General features: G+C 51.2%; 1 protein-coding gene across 2 annotated transcripts in view; it reads left to right on the top strand.

The window, feature by feature from the left end:
- The window catches only part of PHIP (pleckstrin homology domain interacting protein), a 2101228-nt gene that overhangs the window by 1264220 nt on the left and 814785 nt on the right, over window positions 1-22223 (top strand). The gene's annotated exons all lie outside the window — the stretch shown is intronic.

Genomic DNA, 22223 nt, shown 5'->3' with positions numbered 1-22223 from the left:
AAATTACCTTTATTGCTTTTCTTAAACAAGTAAAGAATGTCAACAGCTGTTGAGACAATGTACACACCAGTTTTCCATTTCTATCCTGTGTGGTGTCATTGCAAACAAACGAAATAATTGTATAATACATTGTCATTTTATGTATTTATTTGTGTTTGATTCTTAAAGAACCTTTACAAACTTTGACATTGCATTCAGCAATGATAATCATCTGTCTAAAACAGTTTAAAACAATCCGTCAATCAATCATTATTTAGTACTGTCAGTGATCACCTTATACTGCATAAAATGTGATCACTAAAACATTGAAATAAATAAAAGTTCACAATTCTAACCAATAAAATCAATAAAACTTGCGAACAGCTGTTTTACAAATTATAGGGTGTTGCAAACCACTTAGCTTAGACAATGCCTACTGCTCTCTTAATTTAATATTAAGTTTGCCAAAATTATCCCATACCAAATACAAGGCTATGGGCACCTGCTCAGAGTCACTGTTCAGGCAATAATCCCAAAAAGCATCTCTTTATTGAATAATACTGCTGCACATAGTTTCCCATTATGTTCATGTGTTCGGTCCCCAATGCTTTGCATTCCGTAAACATATGCCATGGGATCTCTATTTTTCCTGATAAGTTAAAACACAACATGTCCTTTGGGCTAAAGGAATCTTGGAGTGTGCACCCTTGAATAGAAGGAGCCGAGCTGGTTTGTACGCAATCTGAGCCTTAAACTTAAATACCAGACTGGCGGACTTGGTCTCTGCATCCGATATCTTTGTGTGTTTAGGAATGTATGTGTAACCTTTGAAACATATTGGTAAGTTTTTAACGGCGATAGTCTGGCATCATTTTTGGTCCAATCCAAAGGTTCACTTTCCTGGTGAATGCAATCCCAAAGCTTCACTTTCCTGGTGAATGGGGCTTTCAGGGAGTGCCCCAATCAACGTTGGGGTGCCAGTTTATATCGCAATATAGTTTCTCAATTCCCAGTTTAAATTCCCAGCCACTATTTTCTAATGCCAACCCAGAGTCAATCGCCCCCCACGCCTCTTACCAACGAGTAGTTGACATTTAGGGTTTGAGTTCTCCAGTTGCAAAACACTCTTTCCCGTAGAAAACCCTTCAAAGATACTAACCCCAATTCAAGCCTTAAATATTCAACGGGTGTAGGAGAGAATTTCAACACACTTCTCCAAAAGTAACCCACCAGCTTGTCCAACCAACCCACATCTCTCGTAGCCTGTGCTTCCAAGCCATACAAGACCATGGGGCAGTAACTTTGTTTATATAGTGCAACTATCCCCTCAATTGAGTAGCCTGCAGTGTGGTTTGCAAATTTGGCAATAATGTGTGTCAAGAAGTGGGCCTTGTTCTTCTTGTCTTCGATTAAGGATATTTATCAACATAGGCCAGGTTACCCAAGCTTCTGGTAAATGTGGGTCAGTGCACTTTTTCAGCTGCGTACTTGGCCAGTTCCTCAAACATCCCCTTTGCTCCACAATAGGTATGGTTGAGAATCAATAAGTCATTGGCGTAAAACATGTAAGGGATAGATACACCCTCAATTTTAGGGCAGCATCCCACGGTTACTAGGAGCTTTTGGGGGGGGGGGGGGATTGGCCTGATATAGCTTGAATAGCACAGGGGTACAAGGGAGAATTCTTTAAAATGTGCTCATTTCCTTCACTTTAGAGACCCCCAGCAACGTTGCTGGATTTTGATTTCTTTACCTGGAGAGAGTGTGGCCCTTTTTCCCACTCTTATGTATTTTGAATGTGTTTTTACTCTTGTGTTGTCTTTGGTTATGGAGTCTAACCAACTCCATAGGCATCATCTTTTCATTTTTTGTCACACAGCACCCTCAGTGCATTGGCACAGGGAACCCTTTCAGGCTGTCTGAAGGTTTAAATACCTTCTCAGGGATAAACTACTGTTTCTCAGAGAAAGTAAAGTGAAATTGACTTTAATAGTCTTTTTAAATTCCTAGACCCAGCACACCCTATCTTACAATAGAGTGCTGGAGGGGTTACTTGGTATCCAATCTGTCTAGATACTCATGTAGCAGTCAAATGCTACCCTTTCCTCTTACAATGGCTGGTGGCAGTGGTTTTACAACAAACTAACATGATTTTTCCCCACCGCAAACTATTCATAGCTCCGGTAGCATTAAATCGCGGGAGCCATATTTTTCAAGATGGCGTCTGAGCCCCTTTGTTTAAACTGGTCCCGGTCTTCTTTTTTCACCATTTCTTTGTGGAAAGGTCCTTCTAGAGTTTGTCTCTGCGCGCCAAACCAGGTTTGTTCCTTTGCCTTTGGCGGGCTTCAGGAGTGAAGACCGACTCTGGCATCCGAGTGTCTGGGATGGGCAGGAAGTGAGGGAGGTGCCCGAAACTCCCTGTGCTTAGTCTCCTAGGAGACCCAAATGCACTCTGGCGTGATTGGCTGGCTGACTGTGACAGCTACTGTGACAGCTAGGCTGGAATGAATGGGAGAGAACTGAATAAAAGGCGAGTCTTTTGGCTTTGAAGGCAGAGTCGACCACTGGAACGAAAGAACCGAAGACGAGCTTGAATAGGACGGCTGCTGCAACTCATGGACCGTTGCTTTGCCTGGTGAAGCCCTGCTGCAGGTCTGAATCGCCAAGTTCACCTCGACAGAGAAGCCCCCTCATGGAAGTAGATTCAATCTGAATCTCAGAAAAGTGGATTTATTGGCTGAATCCGATGACCAATTTAAATAATGCAGCAGAAACGCTCTTGCTTTAGCAGTTCAATTATGAGAAGCAGAGAGCTTTGCCTGCCTCATTGTGTCCATTGTCCTAATCCAGTCTGCTTGCTGGATACGCAGTTTGACTTTCATAGGTTTCTGGACAAGTAGTTCCACTGAGCAATACGAATCAGCCAGTATTTCTTAACATCTTGCCTCCAATTTATTGAGGAAGAGATTACCTCCTCTCTGCCTTGTCAATGCTGCATCCTTATAGTAGTGAACATTTGGGAGGGTCTAAAATTAACCTCAGCATTGAGACCCATCTCCACGATTCCCCTCCACGAGGTCAGACCCATTTCATACCTCAGACAACTAATAGGAACACAGTTAGGCAGATTCAGCGGTTTCTTTAGCAGTTTGGCCTCAATTTTGTCCCAGTCTATAATGGAGAGGGGATTAAAGTCCAAACCAAACACAATGACCGGAACTACTTTGCCTATGTAGAACTTAATCATAGGCAAGATAGAAAAAGTACAGCATTTATAACGTTTTTTATTTCATCTGTGCTCCCAAATTAAGTGCCTTAAGTTCAATTGTTGCAACGACATGACCCATAGTCGCGAAAGATTCAATGCTAGCCCCTAGGTAGAGGATCTCATTTACTACCTCAATTACTCGATTCTCCAACACCCAGGTGAATGACTTGGGCACCTTTTTGGGATGTTTGAATACAAGGACTTTTCATTTTTCTTGGTTCATTTTTTAAGTCCTTACACTTGGCATAGTCTGCTAAGGCCGATAGTAGGCGCTGAAGACCCACTTGTGTGTGGTCCAAGACCACCACATCATCGGCATAGGCCAGCCAACGAGTTTTCAAGTCTCCAATTTTTGGACACGCCAAGCCCCTATCTTGCAGCCATAGTCAGGTCTGAAATAAAAAGGATAAATAGAGAAGGGGCAATCAGACACCCCTGGCAGACCCCTCTTATGATATCAATAGGGACCGACAGGGCGCCAGCTTTCGAGAGCCTAACTCGCATTGAAGTATTATGATGGAGTTCGATGACAATAGACGGGAGGTGCAGCAGGGCCCCCCAGGCATTCAGTTTTTTCCAAAGCAAATTTCTATTGCGTTGAATGCCTGGGAGAGATCAATCCAGCCTCCAAAAATGGCAGCCCACCTTTCCCCCCAGTATGCGCACTTAGCTTAATACTAGACCATTAAAGGAGGACGACAGCCTCCTTCTGAAACCGGTTTGTCGTCTTGGAATAATGCCTTTTGACTTGGCCCAAGACGCCGTTTCTGCCAGAATCAAACCTACGAAACTTTTGCTGTCCGCATCTAACAAAGAAATCGGACGGTAGTTTGAGGCAGCCAAGCAGTCCCCTCTTTTTTCATTTTATATATATAAATATATATAAATTAAATATATATATTTCTGATGTTTGTTAATCTGCTTAGATTCACATGCTGTGCATAGGTCCGACATCCAGTGGTCACTGCGGAGTATTGCATTTTGTTTTTCGTAGTCGAAAAGGGGACGTCGACAAGGCGTGTCTGTAACACTATCCCTATAGTGACGTGCGTTGTACCCACAATCCCTCACGCGTCGAGGTCCCTCAGATTGTTTTTTTCCGCCCAGCTTATGGTCGCCTTACGCGGAGCTCCTAGAGAGACATTGCAAAACAATTACTACGGACCTCGGTCCTTAATATATACTTATTGTTAAAGATCCCTCCCCTCGACGTTAGCTGTGAAGCTGTTTCTCCGCCGAGCAAGTTTTCGACGGAGGGGAAGAGACGGAGGAGGTCCTTCGGCGCTGCCGAACACGTGGCTAGGCCTCGCCGGCCAACATACAGTAGGGAGAGTGGGGGTTCGAACTTTTATCTTCTCGTCGAGAATGTCTTTCTTTCTCCCCTATCTTTCTCTTGGGGTTGTTATCACCAGGTTTTATTGCCTCAGCTATGGAGAGGACACCTTTTAAGTTTTGCCCACGCTGTAGGGGCAAATTCACTTGGAAGGACAAACACAAGCTCTGTAATCGTTGCTTGCCCCTCGATCATAAAGAGGACAGCTGCGCGGCCTGTAAGCTCTTAAAACCAAGAACTCTTAAAGAACGGAAAGTTAAGAGGTGGGCGGACTACGCTATGTCGAAGTCATTTTCCTCACCCGCCGCCGCTGTTACAGAAAGTGACGAGGAGGGGGGGCGCTGTTGTGTGCCGAGCAAGATGGCCGCTTGATGCGTGAGCTCCGTGGCGAGCGGACCTCATAATCCTGTTCCTTGGCGCCTTTCCTATCTGCTGCCGTGTACGGGGTACACGATTCTGCTGCCGCGACTTCGGGGATCCAGCGGACCCGATCCTGATGTGAATCGGAGCCGGGAAGGGCTTTCCCCGACTCCGTAACATCCATCCCCCCGCCTGCGGCGCTCCTGCGCGCCGAGGACTCGGCCCCGGCGGAGGGTGGTCGTACCCGCCGGGTTCCTGCTACGCTGCCTACTACATCTGCCGGGCATCGGTGGGGGCCGGCGTGCCTCATCCCTTCTGGCGGCGGGGCCGACGGGGGCCCGGGATCGTGGCCCGCCGGCGGGGCCGCGGCTTCTGCTGGGACGGTGCGCCTGGGGCGGGCTGCCCCCGTGTCCCTGGAGGGACGTGGGACCTGTGACGCGGCCGTCCCGCTCCCCCCCCCCCCCCCCTGCTTTATCTTGGGCCCTCCTCGCCCTCTCCGGAGGATCTCCGTGACCTGTGGGGGTGTCGCCGGAGCCTCTCCCTCCCGACGGCACGCGCTGCGCCGCTGGAGCGGCGCGGCACCCGGGTACGTGCTGTTGGGGTCCCGCTGCCTCCGGGGGCGATCCTGCGGCCGCCGCCTCGGTGCTCCTGCAGCCCTCGGGCCCCGCTGGGCCGACCCCCCCCCTCCTGGGGTGAACTTGTGAGCCGCGGCCGGCCCCGGCGGGGGGTGGACGGATCCGCCTGGGGGCCTTGCTGATTTCCTTCCAGTACCTGCGATCCGCTGGGGGGGGGGGGCGGGCTTTCGCTCCCCCTGGTGCCGGGTAGCCTGGAGCGCGCCGCCCCCGTCATTCTTGGAGAGGCGCCTGGACTGATCCCTTGTCCCAGCTTGGGAGTCGCCGTGTAGTCTTCTCTCCTCCTTCCTTGGGCCCCGACGGGGGGGTCGAGGGGACCTTCCCCCCCCCCCCTGCTTGCACACCCTGTGCCGGTGGGACGACGCGGCCTTTGGGTGCGTGCTGGGGAGGCTCCATTGACTTTTCACGCCGGAACTGCCGCCACCCTGCCTCGGGACTCTGGGGTCACCCCTCCTTGGCGGGCCGCCCTCTCTGCGGTGTGGGGTATCTGAGGCCCACAACAACGGCGACCGGCTCCGCCTGGTGAGCCCTGACCTTCCTGGCTATCCTGCTCTGGGGCCCAGCTCTAGCACTCGGCCTTCACCAACCTCATATTGCATTTACCTTGGCTGGAACCCCTCGTTCTGTGTGGCCCTATCGTTCACTGGGGGCTGGCCTCTCCCCGCCTCAGTGCCCTGGAGGCTACTGCCACTCCACCCGGAGGGATACTCTGCAGAAGGGCTCCGTCAATACCGCTGGTCCCTACTCTTCCATCTCTGGCTGCCTTCCGCAACTTCCTGATCGGGCGGGAGCCCTGCAGCCTACACTTCTACGGCATAGTCTCGTGGCCACGATATTTCCTGCCTCCCGCTCTTGTCACGCACCCCACCTGGATTTTTGACTTACACGGTCTGGGTTCCCCCCCGTCTCCCTCTTGGGGCTGCTGGTGTCTCCCCTTCACCCCACTCAACCATCACCATTGTCAGAATGACCAAGGGGGGCGCGAGGAAACAGAGCTCCATCAACATGTTTGCGAAGTCGGCTGTTAGATCCCCGGAAGACCCCATTGAACCGGCCCCTGTGGCGTCGTCGTCTGCAGTGGCACCTGAGCCCCAGGGCATGATGGACTTCATCAGGGAGGGTTTCACTGCCCTACACTCAAAATTGGACGATATGAACGGCACAATATCCTCAATCAAGGCCCACATCGAGAGGACTGATAGCCGCGTGTCTGAGGTCGAGACGCGGGTCGGCTCCGCCGAGGATGCACTGGGGTGCACTGCGCTCCGAGGTGGTCGCTCTCTCGAGCCGAGTCCTCGAGGTGGAGAAGAAGAACGAGGACTTGGAATCCCGCTCAAGGCGCAATAACCTTCGCATCATCGGGGTCCCTGAGAACGAGGTGCACGAGCCAATGGAGGACTTCGTTGAGCACACATTAATGTCACTCCTGGATTCGCCCAAGCTCTCCCCCCACTTCGCTATTGAGTGGGCGCACCGTGCCCTCACCGCTAAACCTAAACCCGGGGCTCCGCCTCGTCCCATCATCGCCCGGGTCCTGAATTACCGGGATCGTGATACTCTACTCAGAGCTGCAAGGGTCAAGGGCGAGCTCTTACTGGGAGGTGCGAGGATTCATCTTTACCCCGACTTCTCGACCGCCGTCCAACGAGAACGCAAGACTTTCCAGGCTGTGAAGCGGAGACTGCGAGATCACTCCGTTAAATATGCCATGCTCTACCCCGCCAAACTGCGCATATAACACGCTAATCAGGTGTTCTTCTTCACGATCCCGGAAGAGGCCTCCAGGTTTATGGATGAACACTTCCCAGGCCGACTTACTTCTCTTGTCCACAACTCTGCAGCTTCCCCCTTGGGCCCTGCGGGGGGAGGCCGGGTCCGGCCCTTCCCCGTCGCTGGTGCCGCATTGATCCTCTCTCCCGGATTCGGCTTGTTCAAGTTTCTCCTTTCATTTCAATGATGTGCCATACTGCTAAGTGCAAGACACCCTGCTTAAGTTACATTCAATGTTTGAAGTTGCACCTTGAGCTCTACTGGTCCTGCTGCGGCCCGGAGCGCTGCGGTCGGCCCGGCCTACAGGCCCCCAGGCGCTGATGCCTCTAGTTTGGTTTTGGTTGAGTGGGTTTGGGATTGTCATTCCTCTGTTTGGGAGGGGGATGTGGGTGGGGGTGGGACATGTTTGGGGTTTTATTATCAGAAAATTGGCACTGGCAGCGAGGGCGGACTGGGGTGCAGCACTCACCCATTGGTCTTGGACACCTTTTTTGACTATACCACTACCACATCCATGGCAGAGGGGGACTTAACCTTTATGAGTTGGAATGTGCGGGGGTTGGGGAACTACAGAAAGATGAGGCAGCTGCAGGCTGAGCGCCATGGGTCCAAGATCCTCTTTTTGCAGGAGACACATGCTCGCATGGAACAATGCGTGCGTTTCGCCAAAACCTGGGGCCCCCATAGGTTTTTTACCGACTTCTCTACTCAAAGTCGTGGGGTCATGACCCTTATTCACAAGAGTCTCCGGTTCACCCTCATCTCTTCACATATTGACCCGCTGGGCAGGTATGTACTGTTACACGCCACGCTTCAAGGGAAAGAAGTGGTTTTGCTGAACATTTATGGCCCCAACCTCGATGACCCTGAGTTCTACAGACAGGTCACGTCCCTTCTGAATGGCTTCCCCCTTGTTCCAATTCTCTGGGGGGGGGGATTTTAATACTATCTTTGATGTGGCCCTTGATAGATCTGGGACCAAGCCCCGTCATCTTTCCAGGGCAGCCTATGCTGCATTATCATCTCTGCCCCGGTTGGCCATGGTGGATGCATGGAGGTTCTTTTACCCCGACTCTCGCGTTTATTCATTTTATTCCTCAGTCCATGACTCATACTCCCGAATTGACCGCTGGGTGATCTCCAATGTCCTGGTTAAAGACGTGAAACAGTTAATGATTTTACCCAGAACCTTGTCCGACCACTCTCCAGTGACCATCACCGTGAATTGGGCCCCTGATCCTGGCCGGTCCCGCTGCTGGAAATTGAAACACCTTGCCCTTCTTGATCCAGAGTTTCATTCCGAGCTCGAGGACTCTATTGTAGAGTTCTTCGAGATAAACACAGGCTCGGTACCATCAATAGCCACACTATGGGAGTCTTTCAAGGCCTATATTAGAGGGATTGCAATTTCCAAGGAAAACGGAGTCCTCAAATCAATTAGGAGAGCCCTAGCCGAGAGTGAATCCAAGCTGTCGACCCTGGTAACCTAGCGGCCATTGGGACGGAATTGGATACATTTCGCTCCCTGGCTGATCGTGAACAGAGGTTTCTGGACAACCCAGGTATCGCGCGGAAATACGGGGAGGGCGAGCGCCCTGGCCGTTTCCTCGAGAGGTTGATCCGACATGAGACGGGTTCCCCACACATTCTCGGGATTGAGAGACTGGACGGCTCTTTGGCTATCTCCTCCCGGGACGTCAACACGGAATTCTTTAATTTTTACGAGTCCCTATACTCCAATGCGGACGAAGTATCAGTGGAAGAAATCGACTCCTTTCTCAGGTCCCTTCCCTTGTCAACTTTATCCCCTGAGGCCGCGGGCTCTCTTGATTCCCCACTCACACTGGAAGAGCTCTCTGACGCTATCGATTCCCTATCCTCGGGGAAAGCCCCCGGCTCCGATGGTAACCCAGTCGAATTTTACAAGTCCTATAAATCACTTCTCCTTCCTCACCTGTTGGCTGTGTGGGAGGAGTCGGTCGAGACAGGTGTGTTCCCCCCTTCACTACGTGAGGCCACGATCACAGTATTGCTAAAGGCTGGCAAACCTCCCTCGCATTGTGGATCGTATCGTCCGCTTTCCCTCATAAACTGCGACGCCAAAATATACGCAAAGGCCCTGGCTCTCAGGTTGGCCCCCATCCTTCCGTCCATCATTCATTCCGATCAAGCAGGCTTTGTCCCGGGGCGGTCCACCTCCCTGAACTTACGGCGTATATTTAATATAATTGACAGGATTAGCCCAGAGACTCAGGCTGTAGCGGCTACGCTGGACATGCACAAGGCCTTTGATTCGGTCTCATGGCAATTCCTTTGGCGGGTTCTCGAGAGCTGTAAATTTGGTCCCTCCTTTCTCTCTTGGGTCAAGCTACTCTATTCGTCCCCCGTGGCTAGGGTCCGTACAGGTGACCACTGCTCTCCTTCCTTTGGGATAGCCAGGGGGACGAGGCAGGGGTGCCCATTCTCTCCCTTGGTTTTTGCAATAGCCATAGAGCCCTTCGCGGACATGCTTCGCCATCGCCACGCCCACAGGGGCCTCCGCACTGCCGGGAGGGCGGACATAGTTTCCCTATATGCGGATGACGCGTTGCTGTTCATTCGCTCTCCATCCCTCAACTTGCCTCCAGTGCTGGAGGATATCATTTATTTTGGCCGGGTCTCGGGCCTCAGGGTGAACTGCTCGAAATCCACCCTCTTCCCTCTCACGGAATGCACTCTCCCCCCCCCTCCCCGACACTCTGGGATTCTCATGGGCTCAATCCACGTTTACTTACCTGGGAATAGCAGTAACGCGCCAGCAGGCACTAACTCTCGAAGAGAACTTCCGGAAATACCTTACACTCCTGTCTGTTAAGGTTTTAGCATGGGACAAGCTCCCGATTTCTCTCGCGGGCAGAATGGGTCTATTGAAAATGGTGGTGTTACCTCAGCTGCTTTACAAGTTTGCCAACGTACCCTTGTGGCCTGGCGCGGACTTTTTTCGCGACTTGACTCGTACGATTAACTCCTTCCTTTGGCACTCGGGAGCGGTCCGGCTTAAGTATGAGACCTTACCTTGTCCACCCCCATGGCCAGGGGGGGCTTTGGTGCCCCTGATTTTCTCAAATATTGGCTAGTATCCCAGATCCAATATATCTCCCATTGGTTTAATACAACTGACACCCCCCCCCCCACGTCCGCCTCGAGAAACTTGCGGTCTGTGATCGCGAAATCCGCTCTTTGGTTATACAACCCGCTCCTCAGGTGCTGGACTCAGAGTCCGGTAGCCTGCACATCCCTTGCATTAGCCAAAACATGGAAGCTGCTTGGAATAGCCCGCGCCTTCCACGGCAACCTTCCCCTCTGGAACTTCCTCCCGGGGGTTCCCCAGGTCACACCACTTATTGTTCGTCGCTGGGCCGAGGCAGGCTATGAGCTGCTGCGAGACGTGTTTGACCAGGGCATATTCATCGAGTGGACTGATCTTCCCCTATCCTTGAGGAGTGACCGGAGTGTCTGGCTCCAATACGCGTCTCTCCGTAAGACCCTTAAGCGTAATTATCCAACATTCCCTGCGTTACCACCAGACGACCCGGCCATTGAGGAACTCACTTCCCCCTCACCCATGAAAGGTAAAATCTCTAGGTTATACTCCATGCTGCAGTCCAGATCCTCCCCAGAATTTTCTAAACTCGGGGGGGCTTGGGAGAGGGACCTGGGGGAGGAAATATCGGACGACCGCTGGGCACATATATGCGACCGCACTCACCGGGTGTCCTTTAATTCCCGATTCAAACTCATTCAGTTAAAAGTGCTGCATAGGTTCCACTATACTCCGGCTAGATTGCATCGCATGTCCAGTGAGCACCCTTCTAGTTGCCCTCGATGCGGGCATGATGACGCGGACTACATTCACATGATCTGGTCCTGCCCCCGCCTCACACAGTTCTGGGGAGCGGTTTGCGCGACGGTATCTGCTATGCTCGATCACCCCATCGATCCTTCTCCATTATTGTGTCTCTTCCATGATCTCCCCGCCATCCCCCGTAACTCTAAAAAACTGAGTGGCCTCTGCATGCTCTTAGCGGTTCGGTCCATCCTGCTCTGCTGGCTTCGCCCCTTTCCCCCCACACATGCCCAATGGTTAAAGGCGGTTACTTGGGCCTCTGACTCTGAGGAAACTTGGTCTCACATGCAACCTACTCACTCCAGGCCTAGGGACATCTGGCTTAGATTCCGCTCCTACTTGTCCGACCTTGACATGACTCCGGCTGCTTCCCCTCCACCTGCTCTTTCTTACTAGTCTGAGAGTTCCCCCCCATTCAGTTTTGATCAGCCTCCCCTCCCCGTATGTCGTTCGTAATTCTGGTTTTCCTTTTTTTTTTTTTTTTGAGTCATCTAATGTGCAATCTCCGTATGACTGTTTCATGATCTGTACTGTCAGTCTGTACCTGCTGGGCGCTGTTCGCCTGTTGTTTTGCTGCCATGCTGCCTAATAAAAAAGAGTTTAAAGAAAGTGACGAGGAGGGTGATAACTCGACGTCCGTTACGGAAGTCATTAACCCCCAGAAGGAGCGCTCGCGCTCCTCGACGTCCGTCCCCGGCCCCGAGGATGAACACCCCGGCGACAAGGACGCACACAGACCTCGTAGGCCTAAGCACACAACCCACGGCTCTTCTTCGAGGACGAAGGATCCACCAGCGCCGAAGGGGACGCAGGGCACTCCGGCGTCGACCTCAGACCGCAAGGGTCTCAAGCCCCACCCGCAAACGCAGCCGCGACCAGCGATTGGGCTTTCATCTAACACGGGCGCTACCTCAAACACATCCGACGTAACGCTCCATAGAGCGGCCATCAAAAAACAACACGCAACACAGGCAACGCCGACTCCAGAACCCTCTACTGACGAACTCGTCGTCGAGAGCCTAGCGAGAATTGTTTCCGCGGACAAACGTAAGCGGACGACGAAACAGACGTCGAATACCGCACCCAAGGAAATAGAAACGCCGAAAAAGCACAAGAGTAGCCAGGAACTGCCCCATTCATCTAAAGGCACTTCTGAACTACCGGAGAGCTTTTCTGAGGGCGACGGAAACCTTTCGTCGACGTTGTGGGAGCGTTCGAAGCGTTTTGAAGGCAAAAACACTGATTTCCCCCCTCTAGACTATTCAGGGGTTCCCCATGAGACCCTGGAAAGACTCCATTCTTGTATGGAAAAAATGGAAAGGTTTTTGGGTAGCCAAAACCCACCCACACCCAAAAGACCAAGAGAATGGACCCAGGATGACCCTAGGGTCAAGATTCCTAGGCTGTTTCCCCCTTCTACAGACGCATATGACCTCACTGAAGAGGAGCAATACCTCCAGGAAGATGAGGAGTGTTTGGGTGGAGAGGAAGAACATGAGGAGGAGAGGTTTGAGGAAGACCCTTACACTAGTGCAGGAGCTTTTGAAGAAGATACAGCTACCTCTCAGCCCTGGCACTCCCCATCATTGCAGCCTTGGCAATCCCCATCAGTGCACTCAGACCCTGATGTCTTTCACCCTTCTCCTCCCAAGGACTCGCCTATTGGGAACACCTCCCCCATAGATGACCAACCTTCACTTAATGCACTATTGCGCAAAGCAGCAGCGCATTTTGAAATAGACACAGGGGAGACTCTTCCGGACATAGACTTTGTAGAAAAAGTTATTAAAGAAAAAGCCCCGGTCAGTCAGTCTATTCCGCTCCTGGCTTCTATAAGGAGAAGAATAACTCCTTCCCTTTCCAATCCGGCCTTAGTCAGAGGGGTCAACCCTCGGATAGAAAAGCTCTTCAGCCCTTCGTCATCTGACCCTTTGTACATCAGGGGACATTCTATTCCGGACTCCCTGGTAGTTACTAATACGAGAAAGAGAGCAGGGGTACCACTATCTACTAGTGAGGCACCACCTGACAAAGAGGGCAAGAAGCTCTATGCACTTGGGAAGAGAATCACGACCTCCGCCGCCTTCTCAACTAGGATTGCAAATAATAATTCCCTACTAGCTAGCTACGCAGATGCACAGTGGAGCAAACTGCGCAGCGAAGCGGAGGACGCACCAGAACCCCTGCGTTCACGCCTGTTAGCTACTACATCAGAGGGAACTCTTGTAAACCAGGGCATCGTAAAGAACTCCTTAGATGCCGCAGAGACAGCTGGCCGTTCCCTGGTTCAGGGAATACTTCTCAAACGCCATGTCTGGCTGCGCAATTCAGGATTTAAGCCGGAAACCCAGGCTTCCCTGATAAATAAGCCCATAGAGCAAACAAATCTGTTTGGGAAAGCAGTTGATGAGGCCCTAGAACATGCGAAAAAAGAGTTTGATACCATCAAGACTCTTGACCAAATTTCTAGGCCACTTAACAGACGCAGCTGTGGCAATAGACGCTCCTTTCGTGGCCAACGCCAGCAGCAAAGCCAACAGCAATTTTACTCTGCTACCAATTGGCCCTCTAACCAAAGCACCCAATTCAGTCAAAGAGGCCAACGTCGTGGCAAAGGAAGAGGGCGCGGCTCCGGTCCCAAAGGCCCCAATACCCTGTATTAGATCTGCGTCCAGCGAACAAGTTTGTCAAACCCCAAAGGTTTCGTATGGTGACCTTGCAGGAAGTAATCCCACTGTTATCACAAGGGGATTACATGACAACACTAGACATGAAAGATGCATACTTTCATATTTTAATGTTGCCAGCGCACAGAAAATACCTCAGGTTCAAGATAGAGAACAAACACTACCAGTTCAGAGTACTACCCTTCGGAATAGCATCTGCACCAAGGGTATTTACGAAAGTAGTGGTAGCGGCCCACCTGCGCAGGTTATCCATCCCGGTATACCCTTACCTCAACGACTGGCTCATAACAGGGGATTCTTACGAAACATGCTTCTCCAATACCCAAAAGACCGTAGACCTTTTGTCCCAACTGGGCTTCTCCATCAGCGAAAAGAAGTCCAGCTTAGACCCCAGCCAAATCAAACAATTCCTAGGGGCTCTAATTCGAACAAAGGACGGCCTCGTCTTCCCCTCCAACGAGAGGGTCCAAAACATGCTGTTTCAAATCCCCCATTATGTGGCAGGTCGAGAGGTGACAGTACGCAAAGCAATGCGCTTGCTAGGGATGATGGCGTCATGTATTTATTTGGTACCTCACGCGCGTCTGCGCATGTGCCCAATGCAAGAGTGGCTCTACAGCCAGTGGTGTCAGGCCAGCGGACAATCGGACGATCTAGTGGTGGTCTCGCAGGCCTTGGTTCTCTCGCTACGGTGGTGGACAAAGGAAAACCTGTTATTAGGGAAGACTTTTGCCACACCCGCAGTGGAAGCCACTCTAACCACAGACGCATCCCTTACAGGATGGGGGACTCACCTATCCCATCAAACTGCTCACGGAGTGTGGACTCCGAGCTTAGCATCCAAGCATATAAACCTGCTGGAACTACTAGCGGTGTTCAAAGCACTGAAAGCCTTTCAGGAACACTTACAAGGAAAGACAGTGATGGTCCTCACAGACAGCACCACAGCCATGTACTATCTCAACAAGCAAGGGGGCACTCACTCTCCAGGACTGTCCAAGCTGTCCCAGAATATATGGAAGTGGGCTCTCAAACACAACATGTTCCTACTATCACAACATGTACCAGGGGAACTCAATCTGCTAGCAGACAAACACAGCAGAGACTTCCCCCTGCCCGAAGAGTATGAATTGCAATTGCACGAAAACATCGTCTTAGACGTCTTCACGCAATGGGGATTCCCGGAAATAGACCTGTTCGCGACCCTGGAGAACTCACAATGCCAAAGTTACACCTCCAGGTACCCCCAGAACCAGTCCAAGGGGAACGGTCTGTTGATTCAATGGTCAGGGAAATTTGTTTACGCCTTCCCCCGACTCCCCTCCTCAACAAAGTGGTGCACAAGATGCACCAGGAGCAGGTTACCATGATACTAGTGGCCCCAATGTGGGGCCGGCAGCCATGGTTAGCCCACTTGATGGAGATGTCCCTATCTCCCCCAATGAAACTTCCCTGCCCGTACAACATGCTGTCACAAGACAAGGGCAGGACACTGCATCCATGCCCTCAGACCATGAACTTAGCAGCCTGGCTCCTGAGATCATAGAATTTGGACATTTACATCTCCCTCAGAGCTGTATGGACATTCTCAGGGAAGCCAGAAAACCTAATACTCTCCACTGCTATTCTAGCAAGTGGAAAAGATTTGTCATCTGGTGTAGAAGTAAAAACATCAACCCGGTTGACTGCTCTGCCACTACCATTATTCTGTACTTGACCCATTTACTGGATTCAGGTCTAGTGTTTAATTCCATTAAAGTTCACCTAGCGGCACTTTCTGCATACACCACTTCCCAACTTAAAGTGTCGTGGTGGAAGATACCAGTTATCAAGGCCTTCATGGAAGGGGTAAAGAGAATTCACCCCCGATAGCTAACCCAGCTCCCGGATGGGACTTAAACGTGGTACTTTCTAGACTCATGGGCACTCCTTTCGAACCCATGCACAAGGCAACTCTTAAATACCTCACTCTTAAGACTGCTTTCCTAATAGCTATCACCTCCATTAGGAGAGTAAGTGAACTACAGGCTCTTTCTGTACTAGACCCCTTCGTATCAGTTCACAAGGATAAGGTGGTTCTTCGCACACACCCAAGGTTTGCACCAAAATTCATCTCGAAATTTCATGTAAACCAATCTATAGAACTACCAACGTTCTTTCAAAACCCTTCCAGCTTGGGAGAAAAAAGTCTGCATACACTAGATGTACGCAGAGCTGTCATGTTCTACATGGAAAGAACCAGAACACTGAGAAAGACTAATCAGTTCTTTGTGTCGGTGGCAGCAGGAAGAGAAGGAGATGCAGTCTCAAAGTCCACTATATCTAGATGGATTGTACAATGCATCACTCTCTGTTACACTCTTGCTAAGAGAGAACTACCCTTCAAGCCAAGAGCACATTCCACTCGAGGCACTGGGGCTTCCATAGCATTCATTGCAAATGTTCCCCTTGAGTCCATCTGCAAAGCGGCTACCTGGAGTTCTGTGCACACCTTTACAAAACACTACTGTCTAGATGCACACTCTAGATCTGATTCCCAGGTGGGACAGGCAGTATTAAGACATCTTTTCTCTACTGTTCCTTCTCATAACCCACCGCCAACTCCGGGTACTGCTCGCTAGTCTATGCACAGCATGTGATTCTAAGCAGATTAACAAACATCAGAAGACAATGCATTACTTACCGTAAAAGCATTTCTGATGGTTGTATCTGCTTAGATTCACATGCGCCCGCCCTTCCTCCCCGCTCGGATGGAAGGAACATAGACATCCTCTACTATATATTTCTCTCTTTTCTGTACTCACTCACGTCTAGAAGGCTCCCTCAGGGCAGAAAAATACAAACAGAGGGACCTCGACGCGTGAGGGTTTGTGGGTACAACGCACGTCACTATAGGGATAGTGTTACAGACACGCCTTGTCGACGTCCCCTGTTCGACTACGAAAAACAAAATGCAATACTCCGCAGTGACCACTGGATGTCGGACCTATGCACAGCATGTGAATCTAAGCAGATACAACCATCAGAAATGCTTTTACGGTAAGTAATGCATTGTCATATATATATATATTACATGGCCACGCTAGTGGCCATGTAGTTATGGTTAAGTTGCTGTTTCCATAGGAAGAGCACTTTTTGGGTGGCTTATAACTTCGCTCTACCTTGACGGATCCATATATAGAGGCTTGTGGAATCTGCTTAGATCACATGCTGTGCAAAGGCTGACATCTAGTGGAAGCTGCAGAGTATTACAGTTTGTTTTTCGAAACTCGAAAAAGGGCGTAGACACAGGGTGTGCCAGTAATACTATCCCTAGTGTGACGTCCACTGTACCCATGATCCCTCATGCGTCTAGGACCCTCAGATTGTTTTTTTCCGCCATACTGGTCGGAAGCATTTCGCAGAGTTCACTGGCCTTAGCCATACTTTTGCTAAATATTGTTAATTTAACCATTTCTCCACCCCAACGTCGAGTCACCGAACTTCCACACTCAACGCCGGCCCAGAGAAGAATTCGACCGTCGACAGCTGCATGACGGAATTGGGCATCGGAAGGCCTCTGGCCTCGGCCCGGGCCTTGGAAGGCCGCTGGCCTCGGCCCTGCAAGTAGGGAGAGTGGGGGGTGGACATACTGTACACTCTTTTGGTATATAGGTACATTTTTATATATTCCTACACTTACAAGCCCGCTGCCACAAGGTGCGTATGGAGGGTACCCCTTTCCAATTCTGCCCCAAGTGCAACCGCAAGTACCCTTGGGTCGACATGCACGCCACGTGCACTCTCTGCATGCCGAGGGACCACCCTGAGGCGAACTGCAGAGCGTGTAGTAGGTTTAAACCCAAAACACTTTAGGACCGTTCGATCAAGCGTTGGGCCCACCAGGCCAGGCGTCAAGAGGCCATGGCTGCGAAGGGCCCCTTCAGCGATGGCAGCGACGCCGTGCTTTCGGACGGCGAGGGCATTATGGCGTCGAAAGACAGCCGAGCGTAAGTCCCCGACCTCGGAAGGTCGTCCGGCAGGGCGGCTATGGGGAAGACCCCCGGCGACACAAGCGCTTCCCACAGCACTTCCACAAAACACATGAAGTCCAACCGGGACTCGACGCGCACGTCGAGTTCTCGGAAAGAGGCACATAGAGAACGGTCCGAATCGGCGTCCTCTGGGCGTTCTCGATCAAGATCGCCGCATGACTCCAGGTAATCATCCACTGTTGCCAAGAGTGCCTCGCTCCCCAAGGTAACAGAAGTTCGATCGTCGGAGGACAAAGCCGACTTCCATCCCCAGACCGCACTCCAGGAGTCGGCACCCACAGACCGCGTTACGGCAGCCCCCGAGCCCCTACCTCCACGCTCGAAGGATAGGGACACTGCCCCCGAACCTTGACGCCGGGTGTCGAAAGGCTCCGCAGGGGCGAAAAAACAGGGAAAACACTCTTCCACTCACGGGGAGGGGGAAAGACAACAAAGGAAGCAGCCTCTGCCTACTTCCACACCTTTAAAACACTCCACTCCTCATAGACAGACAAGTCCAAGTCTTCTGCTATCACAAAGACCCCTGCTCAGACCACCGAGTCTGGTCAGGATAAGTCAGAGAAACTTCCAGAAAGAGTCATTCCCAATTCTAGAGAATGGGGGTCATGTCAAGGATGTCATCATTGGCAGATTTTTACGCAAAAAACCCTGAACACTTTCTCTTATATTCCTGACGGGTCAGCACCCTCAGGCTCTAAAGATCCTATACCTCCAAGTAAGAAGTCCCGGTTTGAAACACCAACAGGGTCTTCGGACCCCTTCTATGTACAGCCCTACTCTCAGTATCAAGGAGAGACATCCTTTTGTGAGGATCCAGATTTGGGCATGTTGGAAGAGCCAACTGGTACGGGCTACTATGGGGATGATGAGGACCAAGAAGAGGATGAGGACAACCCGGAAACCTACAGAGTAGATTCCCCGGTAGAGAAGGAACCCCCGGTTGCCGACTCCCCTGTCGAGAACCAACCTCTCCTAAATGAAGTTCTGTCTCGAGCAGCTGAACGTTTCCACATTGACACCCAGGGTGTTCAAGAGGAGAGGAACTTTGCCGAGGAGTTAGTGGGAGAAAGGAGGCCTGTTGCTCAGGCCATCCCTATCCTAAAGTCTATTCAGAGAAGAATAGATCCTTCACTCGTAAATCCTAACCTCACCAGTGCAGTGAACCCCAGGATTGAGAAACTTTTCAGGGCAGCCCAATAAGACTCACTGTATATAAGGGGGCATCTGAAGCCGGACTCCCTGGTTGTTACAAACACCCGTAAGAGGGCGGGAACACCCTTGCCATTGTCCGAAGCTCCTCCCTACAAGAAGAGCAAGAAACTGTATGGTTTGGGCAGGAAAGTAGCCTCCACTTCCGCCTACCAGGCAAGGATTGCCAACTCCACCACCCTGTTGGCCAGCTACAACTGCTATCAGTGGGAAGAAGTCGCGGCACTCATAGACTCCGCCCCTGAACCCTTAAAGAGCCAGTTGGCAAGAGTTTCGCCGGAGGGAATCGCCGTGTCCGGTTGCATTTTAAAAGCAACCTTTGATGCCGCGGATAACGCCGGCAGATGGATAGCAGAAGGAACTGTTATCTACAGACACGCTTGGTTACGGCAGTCTGGATTCAAAGCTGAAACCCAAGCATCATTGTTAGATAAACCGGTGGAGTCGGACCTGTTGTTTGTTAAGGCGGTCGAGGACGTGCTGAAAAATGCCAAGGACGAGTATGAAACACTCAAATCCCTAGGCCAACTAACCAATAAACCCCCTAATCAGAGAGGGAATGGCCATTTTCGTCGCCCACGCGGCCAAAATTCCCAGAGAGGATCTAACTATTCCCAGGGGCAGGGTACACCGTGGAGCAATAATAAACAGTCTACCCAGGGTTACGGCAGGGGAAATAAGAGGACGTGGAAAAGGTAGAGGCAGCCCCAGTAGAGGAGGCGGCACACCTCCACCAAAACAGTGACGCTCCGTTCAGGGTCCCTTCTCACGCAACCCCAGTAGGGGAACGCATTTCCAACTTCACCCAATCTTGGTTAGGGATCACATCAGACAGATGTGTGCTGTCCACAGTATCCGCAGGGTACTGCAGAGAACTGTTATAGCGTCCCCGAAACCATCCTCCACGACACAAAATACATTCTTTGGACCACCAGAAGATCCTCCTCGAGGAGATTGTCAATCTGCTAGCAAAGGGCACGATAGAACTCGTCCATGGACACCAGGTAAACAAGGGTATTTATTCAACTTACTTCCTTGTGCTAAAAAAAGATCTGACAATGCGCCCAGTATTGGACTTACGGCCTGCAAGCAAGTATGTCAAGCCCCAAAAGTTTCGCATGACTACTCTCTAGGAGGTGATCCCCCTCCTAAAAAAGGGGGATTACATGGCAACATTGGACATGAAAGATGCCTATTTTCATAATTCCCAGCGCACAGAAAGTACTTGCGCTTCAAGATGGACAGTGGGCACTACCAGTTCAAGGTACTGCCTTTCGGGATAGCTTCGGCTCCAAGGGTATTCACCAAGGTACTGGCGGTGGCGGCAGCACACCTACGCAGGGAGGCAATCCCGGTGTACCCTTACCTGGACGACTGGCTCATCACGGGGGAGACCCCAGTAATTTGCAGAGCAAACATTCAAAGGACAATCGACCTCCTCTTCGAATTGGGCTTCTCAATAAACGAGAAAGTCAAGTCTGGTGCCAAGCACATCCAAACAGTTCCTAGGAGCTACCCTCGACACTCAAGAGGGGGTTGGCTTTTCCTTCCGAGGGAAGAATTCGGAATATACTGCTACAAATTCCGCAATATCAGTCCGGTCGCCAGATAACGGTACGCAAAGCAATGCGTTTGCTGGGCATGATGGCGTCATGTATTTAACTGGTCCCCCACGCGCGCCTGCGCATGCGTCCCATGCAGAAATGGTTGGCGAAAGTGGTCTCAGGCAAGTGGTCAGTGGGACGATCTAGTGGTCATTTTGCCAACACTTGTACAAAGCCTTCACTGGTGGACAAGAGAGAATCTGTCCAAGGGGAAACCCCTTTTATGATCCCGAGATACAGGCGGTAGTCACAACCGATGCATGCCTGATGGGGTGGGGAGCTCACCATCTCCACCACACAGCTCAGGGTCTCTGGTCGCACTCAGTGGCCCAGAATCACATCAACCTGTTAGAGCTTCTGGCAGTATTCAGAGAACTTCAAGCGTTCGAGCCCTACCTGTTAAATCTGTCAGTGCAAATCCGGACGGACAGCACTACAGCCATGTTCTACCTGAACAAGCAAGGAGGGACTCGGTCGCCAAATCTGTCCAAGCTTGCCCAGAAAATCTGTATATGGGCACTCAGACGGAACATCTTCCTGTCATCGCAACATGTTCCAGGGGATCTCAATTCCCTAGCGGATGCTCTGAGCAGAGACCCCCTCCCAGAGGAACACGAATGGTGTCTACACAGAGAAGTCGTAGAAGATATCTTCTCTCAGTGGGGTTTCCCCACTATAGACCTATTCGCCACAAGCGAAAACAGACAATGCCCAGGATTTGCATCCAGTTTCCCCCAACCAGACTCACAGGGGAACGCCCTGTGGATGAACTGGTCAGGGATGTTTGCGTACGCTTTTCCACCAAATCCTCTAATCTGGAAGGTGGTCAACAAGATGAACAGAGAATCGATGACGCTCGTCCTAGTGGCTCCCATGTGGGCAAGACAACTGTGGTTCCCACACTTGCGCAGATTGGCGGTGTGCGAATCCATCAAACTTCCGGGCTGGTACAACCTACTGTCCCAGCACCAAGGTCAAACAGTGCATCCTCAACCCAACTCAATGAACCTGGCAGCATGGCTCCTGAGGTCATAGAGTTCGAACATCTCAATTTACCACAGAGGTGTATGGACATCCTAAAAGAATCTAGGAAACCTACACGAGGCACTGCTACTTTGACAAATGGAAGAGATTCGTTATCTGGTGCCAGAATAAACAAATCGACCCAGTTGATTGCACTCCTTCCACTATTGTTACATACATGCTCCACCTGCTGGATGCAGGACTGGTTTTTAACTCACTGAGGGTACACCTGGCAGCCCTGTCAGCATACACCACTTCCCATAACAAGGTGTCATGGTGGAAAGTACCGGTAGTTAAAGCTTTCATGGAAGGAGTAAAGAGACTTCACCCTCCTATTTCAAACCCACCACCAGGATGGGACCTTAACGTGGTGCTATCTAAGCTCATGGGCCCCCCGTTCGAGCCCATGCACAAAAGCAGTCTCAAACACCTGACTTA

This window comes from Ambystoma mexicanum, chromosome 4p, assembly GCF_040938575.1.
Source record: "Ambystoma mexicanum isolate Mex_15411 chromosome 4p, UKY_AmexF1_1, whole genome shotgun sequence".
Classification (NCBI taxonomy): Eukaryota; Metazoa; Chordata; class Amphibia; order Caudata; family Ambystomatidae; genus Ambystoma; species Ambystoma mexicanum.
This window is presented reverse-complemented; position numbering and strand designations above follow the sequence as displayed.